Source organism: Gorilla gorilla, chromosome 10 (genome assembly GCF_029281585.2).
Source record: "Gorilla gorilla gorilla isolate KB3781 chromosome 10, NHGRI_mGorGor1-v2.1_pri, whole genome shotgun sequence".
NCBI classification, from domain to species: domain Eukaryota; kingdom Metazoa; phylum Chordata; class Mammalia; order Primates; family Hominidae; genus Gorilla; species Gorilla gorilla.
This window is the reverse complement of record NC_073234.2, coordinates 108,652,208-108,659,215: the sequence shown is the minus strand read 5'-3', so window position 1 is coordinate 108,659,215 and position 7,008 is coordinate 108,652,208. Positions and strand designations below refer to the sequence as shown.

Below are 7,008 nucleotides of genomic sequence, written 5' to 3'. Positions count from 1 at the left end.
ACTCGTGGTTAGGAGCTGGAGACCAGCCTGGCCAACACAGCGAAACCCCGTCTCCACCAAAAAAATACGAAAACCAGTCAGGCGTGGCAGCGCACGCCTGCAATCGCAGGCACTCGGCAGGCTGAGGCAGGAGAATCAGGCAGGGAGGTTGCAGTGAGCAGAGATGGCGGCAGTACAGTCCAGCTTCGGCTCGGCGTTAGAGGGAGACCGTGGAAAGAGAGGGAGAGGGAGACCGTGGGGAGAGGGAGAGGGAGACCGTGGGGAGAGGGAGAGGGAGACCGTGGGGAGAGGGAGAGGGAGAGGGAGACCGTGGGGAGAGGGAGAGGGAGAGGGAGAGGGAGACCGTGGGGAGAGGGAGAGGGAGACCGTGGGGAGAGGGAGAGGGAGAGGGAGACCGTGGGGAGAGGGAGAGGGAGAGGGAGAGGGAGACCGTGAGGAGAGGGAGAGGGAGAGGGAGAGGGAGAGGGAGACCGTGGGGAGAGGGAGAGGGCCAATTCATTTTCATATGTTGAACTGTTCCTGCATTCCAGGAATAAATCCTACTTGCTCGTAGTGTATAATCCTTCTAATATGCTGCTAAATTCAGTTTGCTAATATTTTGCTGAGGGTTTTTGCACACATGTTCATAAAGGATATCGATCTGTAGTCTTCTCGTGTTTTTGGCTTTGGTATTAGGGTAATGCTGGTCTCATAGAATGATTTAGGAAGTGTTTCCTCCTCTTTAATTTTTAAAGAAAAGTTTGAGAAGGATTGGTATTAGTTGTTTAAATGTTTGGTAGAATTTACTAGTGAAGCCAACAGGTCCAAGACCTTTCTTTGTTGGGAGATGTTTGATTACTGATTCAGTCTCCTTACTAGTTATCAGTCTATTTGTATTTTCTGTCTCCTCATGATTTAGTTTTAGTGGGTTTTGTGTTTCTCATAATCTTTCCATTTTATCCAGGTTACCCTATTTGTTGACATACAATTGTTCACAGTACTCTCTTACAATCCTTTTTATTTCTGTAGAGTTGGTAGTAATTTTCCCATTTTCATTTTTGATTTTAGTAATTTGAGTCTTCTCTCTTTTTTTTAGTCCATTTAGTTAAAGATTTGTCAATTTTGTCCATGTTTTCAAAGAGCCAACTTTTGGTTTTATTAATTTTCCCTTTTGTTTTCCTATTTTCTATTTCATTAATCTCTGTTCTAATCTTTGTTAGTCTCTTCCTTCTGCTAGCATTAGGTTTTGTTTGTTCTTTTTTTTCTAGTTTCTTATTTGTAAAGTTAGGTTGTTGATTTGAGATCTTTCTTGTTCCTAAATTTAAACATTTATAGCTATAATTTTTCCTTTTAGCACTGCTTTTGCTATGTCCTGTAAGTTTTGGTTGGTTGTGTTTTTGTTTTTGTTCTTCTGTAGTTTCAAATTTTTGTTGCAATTTTTTCTTTGATCTATTTAGTTTTTCATTGTTTTTACTGTATTTATTTTTATTTTATATATATATTTTAAAAATAGAGGTGGAGTCTCACTATGTTGCCCAGGCTGGTCTTGAACTCCTGGGGTCAAGTGATTCACTTACCTTGGCCTCCCAAAGTGCTGGGATTATAGGCTTGAGCCACTGCACCTGGTCTTTTGATTATTGATGCATTGTTTAATTTCCACAAACTTGGGAATTTTCCAGTTTTACTTCTGTTATTGATTTCTAACTTCATCCTATTGTGCTTAGAGAAGATGCTTTATATAATATCTATCTTTTTTTTTTTTTTTTTGAGATGGAGTTTCGCTCTTATTGCCCATGCTAGAGTGCAATGGCATGATCTCGGCTGACTGCAACCTCTACCTCCTGGGTTCAAGTGATTCTCCTGCCTCAGCCTCCTGAGTAGCTGGGATTACAGGCATTCACCACCATGCCTGGCTAATTTTGTATTTTTAGTGGAGATGGGGTTTCTCCATGTTGGTCAGGCTGGTCTCGAACTCCCAACCTCAGGTGATCCACCCACCTTTGCATCCCAAGGTGCTGGGATTACAGGCATGAGCCACCGTGCCAGGCCTATAATATCTATCTTTTAAAATGTATTGAGACTTAATTTGTGGCCTAACATATAGTCTATTCTGGAAAATGTCTCGTGCACTTCAGAAGAACGTATATGCTGTTGTGTAGAGTGTTCTGTATATGTCCGTTAGCTCTAGTTGGTTTATTATGTTGTTTAAGTCCTCTCTCTCCTTACTTATCTTCTGTGTGGTTGTTCTATCTGTCATTACTATTATTATTGAGACAGGGTCTTGCTCTGTTGCATAGGCTGGAGTGCAGTGGCACGATCACAGCTCACTACAGCCTTGACTTCCTGGGCTCAAGCAATCCTCCCACCTCAGCCTCCTGAGTAGCTGGACTATAGGCATGTACCATCATGCCCAGGTAATTTTTTTTTTTTTTTTGGTAGAGACAGAGTGTCAGTATGTTTCCCAGGCTGGTCTCAAACTCCTGGGCTTAAGCAGTCCCCCCACCTTGGCCTCCCAGACTGCTGGAATTACAGGTGTGAGCCACTGTGCCTGGCCATGTTACTAAAACTTTCTGAATCTCAGATTTTTATCTATAAAATGAGAATGTCCACAGATATAGGACTGTTGTAAAGATTAAATTAAATAAAATATTTGTAGCAGGTAAGATGGTTTTGGCTATAAGAAACAGAAAACTCCATTCAAAATTTACTTCAATGTGAAAATTCACTATCCCACATATTAAGAAGTCCCAAGAAGACCAATTCCAGTCTTGGTTAGTCCAGTGGCTCAAAAATGTTATCAGGAATCCAGAATCTTCTTTCTTCTCTGCCATGTTTGGTGTGACAAATTTTGTCCTTAGCCAAGCCAGCTGCTCTCATGATCACAAAATGGCTGCTATAATTCCAGATATCACATGTAGATGCAAAAAAACAGTGTGCTTTTTCTCATCTCTCTTTCTTTCCATGAGGGCCATTGGCATTCATCTACACTCTCAGATGTCTCTACTAACATAGGCTTCATCAGAGGCATCACATAGCTCTTTTTAAGAGCATAAACCCTTTCCTTTTGGAATCTCATCTTCTGCTCCCACCTCCCAGCCATGTTATACAGTCATGTCTAATTAATCACTGGCAAGAGGACTAGATCCACCCTGCAGACCTTTAACCAATCGGGTTTTACTGCTGGGGAAACTTGGGAGACAGTCCCCCTTTCGTGACACTTGTGGGGAAATGTGAATGCTACTAGTTCAACACTGGACATATTGTACCACAGAAGGAGGGGAGATCTGTTGGGTAGGCACTTACAAAAATATCCTGTGATCCTTTTGTAGTTCATAAGCATGATAATTGGGTTTTCATGCTCATGTGTGAGCCGTACCTCCCTTAAACCTTGTTATGATGTTGACACATTACCTGTCTGACAAGAACTTTCAAAAAAACTCTAAAAAAGAAAAAAAAAAAGAATAAAATAAAATAAATAAATAAGAGTAAAATAAAATAAGAATAAAGTAAAATAAAAATTTAAAGATCCTGCAGATTACGTGCCAAGTGCCCTGCATAGAGCCTGGCAGCTGTGTGGGCTCCAATCTCTTCCATTCATTTGTATGAATGAGGAGAGGTGGCCCATTTTGATTAGTTAAGTTTCCAATTATGGGTTGTTTTTAAAAAGATATATTGTGATGCCTTCATGAAACTCAAAAACTCAATGAAAAAAGAGTAAGGCTGGAAACCCTGTAAACCAGGTCCCAGGCCAGTTTTTTCAAGAGGGTTGTATAAGCGTTTTATTTTTTATTTGTTTATTTTTTAAAGACAGGGTCTCACTATGGGGTCTCACTATGTTGCCTAGGTTGGTCTTGAACTCCTGGGCTGAAGCAATTCTCTTGCCTCAGTCTCCCAAGTAGCTGGGACAACAGGTGTGCACCACTGCACCCAATGGTTTTGTAAGCCTTGACTCCATAAAACAACTTTAGTTACTTAAAAGTACTTGGTGATATACGAGTAAATAAACATAGTTTTCAAATATGACATTCCAGGCAAGTTCTTGGTTGTATAATCAATGTTTTCAATGAAATCCCAGTAAAATTAAGTCCCAGATATGTCCTTATTGCATCTATGGAAATAACTATATTGGTATGAAAAGAAGAATATTCATTAAGAGTTTCCAGATTCTGGAGGGGTTAGGCTGGAAGAATATGATATCATTTATAAATGTTTCATTTCCATTTACAAAAACAGAGTCTACTAAATTGTTATGGGTTATAGATAAAAGAAAAAAGAAAGGGCTTCTGTATATTAAAACATCAATAATCTCACAGCTGCAGATGCTGTGAAGAAGAATAAAAATAATTTTGTAAAAAGAAAAAGAAAAAAAATCAGTAATACTCCCCCCGCCCACCATAAACTACAATCATTCCTCATCAGTTCATTTAGCCCTATGTAATTAATTCTTGTTTCACTGGATCTTGGGTTAGCATTTTCATGACTCCATTTGTTTCCTGCCTAGAGTTCTGGAAATCCTTACTCAGTTTGCTGGTATGGTCTCAAAATTGTTTAAGTGATGCCATTAGGAGCACATACCCCAAAATACCCAACATAGTCCTTTTCCACAGGTCTCTGAGACAGTCCTTTGTTGAAGAGGAAACATTTTCAAGGAAGCATCAGAGTAAAACAAAAAAAACTACCTCTAGATGACAAAAGGCTTAAAATACTCTGCTTAATGTATTACTGATAATTTTCAAAAGCAAAAGTTCTGATAAGAATTTATTCCAATAAAAATGCAACCGATAAGAAAATCTGGTTGCTTCTGTGGCATGCCAAAAAGAAAATAAAGTCGATTCAAAAAAATTTTAGATAAAATAATTAAAAACATAATGATTAGCCCTTTTTCAAAGAAGACAGGCCAGGTGCAGTGGCTCACGCTTGTAATTCCAGCACTTTGAGAGGCTGAGGCGGGTGGATCACCTGAGGTCAGGAGTTTGAGACCAGCCTGGCCAACATGGTGAAATCCTATCTCCACTAAAAACACAAAAAATTAGCTGGGCGTGGTGGTGGGCGCCTGTAATCCCAGCTACTCGGGAGGCTGAGGCAGGAGAATCTCTTGAACCCAGGAGGCGGAGGATGCAGTGAGCCAAGATCACGCCATTGGACACTAGCCTGGGCGACAAGAGCAAAACTCCCTCTAAAAAAACAAACAAACAAACAAACAAACAAACAAAAAAAAACTTATAATGATTAGCTCTATTTTTAAAGAAGACAGGCCAGGCTGGGTGGCTCATACTTGTAATCCCAGAACTTTGGGAGGCCGAGGCTGGCAGATCACCTGAGGTCAGTAGTTTGAGACCAGCCTGGCCAACATGGTGAAATCCTGTCTCTACTAAAAATACAAAAAAATTAGCCAGGCGTAGTGGCACACACCTGTAATCCCAGCTACTCAGGAGGCTAAGGCAGGAGAATTGCTTGAACCTGGAAGGCGGAGGTTCGAATGAGCCAAGATGGCACCACTGCATTTCAGCCTGGGCGACAGATGGAGATTCTGTCTCAAAACAACAACAACAACAACAACAACAACAACAACAAAAGAAGACAGTGAACATTATATCTCATTTATAAAAATGGATGAACATAATCTTTCCAGAGAAAAAATCTTGAGATATAACGTAATAATGCTGAAACATAATATAACATGAATTTGCTAAGTAAGAATATAACAAAAATATATCAAGAATATCAAGTAAAGAGAGTTCGTGGTCCTCAGTAGTTCTTAGACATCTGTTTGTTAGTAAAATTCTGTAAGTGATGTCAATCCCCAGTTGAAAACCACTGCCCTAGAAGATACTAGATTCAAATTAAATAAGTAAAGCTGTGATCAAGTTAACACTTAGAAAGCAACTGAAATTGGGCCAGGCACAGTGGCTCTCATCTGTAATTCCAGCACTTTGGGAGGCTGAGGCAGGATGATCACTTGAACCCAGGAGTTTGAGACCAGCATGGATGACAGAGTGAGACCCCATTTCTATTAAAAAAAAAAAAAACTGAAATCATGAGTGATAATACTGTAGTGTCATTGTCTAATATGGCAAAGCAGCACTAGGGCCCTAATAAGAAGAAATGTGTCATGGACGGCGAGGACACTGCAAAGCTCTGGAAAATGTCCATATAGAGTACAGTTTCTGAAATATACTAACAACATGCAACATATACCAATTTAACCTAGGAAAGGCTGAGCATCTCTTCTGATTTCACAAGTCCTTCATGTGGTTCATCAATAGTAATCCAGCAAGTAAACCTAATTATTTCTAACACCTCTCTTTTCAAAAGGCTGAAAAATAAGTCTTTGTGATTTTCCAGGGGCCCCCTAGGAAATCTCAAAATAGCTTTAGTAGCAAAAAAAATCCTGAAAGCTTCATTTTATTTTATATTTAGAATTCCATTTTAGGGAGGCAAAAACCAGACACTGTCAGGCAATTTGAACACTATGACAGGAATCGGATCTAGGTGTCTATAAAACTATTTGGGAGCTGGGTACAGTGGCTCACACCTGTAATTTCGCACTTTAGGAGGCTGAGGCTGGTGGATCACCTGAGGTCAGGAGTTCGAGACCAGCCTGGCCAACATGGGGGTGAAACCCCGTCTCTACTAAAAATACAAAAATTAGCCAGGCATGGTGGCATATGCCTGTCATTCTAGCTACTGGGGAGGCTGAGGCAGAAAAATTGCTTGAACTGGGGAGGTGGAGGTTGCAGTAAGCCGAGATTGTGCCACTGCACTCCAGCCTGGGCAACAAAGCGAGACTTTGTCTCAAAACAAACAAACCCAAAACAAAACAAAAACTAAAACAAAACTCTTTGGCTCCTCATTTCTAAGTGACAATAAAGTATTTAAAAAGTAAACATAGAAGGTAACATGACTGTAAGGAGGCTTAGATCTTTCCTAAGTGAGAAACTTTTGTTTTCTTAAATAGTCAAGGACATAATAATAAATTCAGCATAAACCATTGAAGGCTATTCCAGTAAAACACAGAATCTTTGCTGT

General features: G+C 40.0%; 2 non-coding genes across 2 annotated transcripts; one reads left to right on the top strand and one right to left on the bottom strand.

The window, feature by feature from the left end:
• Window positions 1–2,932: 2,932 nt before the first annotated feature.
• LOC115930328 (small nucleolar RNA SNORD74) lies at window positions 2,933–3,012 on the bottom strand. The gene has a single exon (XR_004066967.1). It is a non-coding gene; the product is annotated as a small nucleolar RNA SNORD74 (small nucleolar RNA).
• A 284-nt stretch (window positions 3,013–3,296) lies between these two features.
• On the top strand, window positions 3,297–3,400 carry LOC115930349 (small nucleolar RNA U13). Its single transcript, XR_004066985.1, has one exon. It is a non-coding gene; the product is annotated as a small nucleolar RNA U13 (small nucleolar RNA).
• Window positions 3,401–7,008: the final 3,608 nt, after the last annotated feature.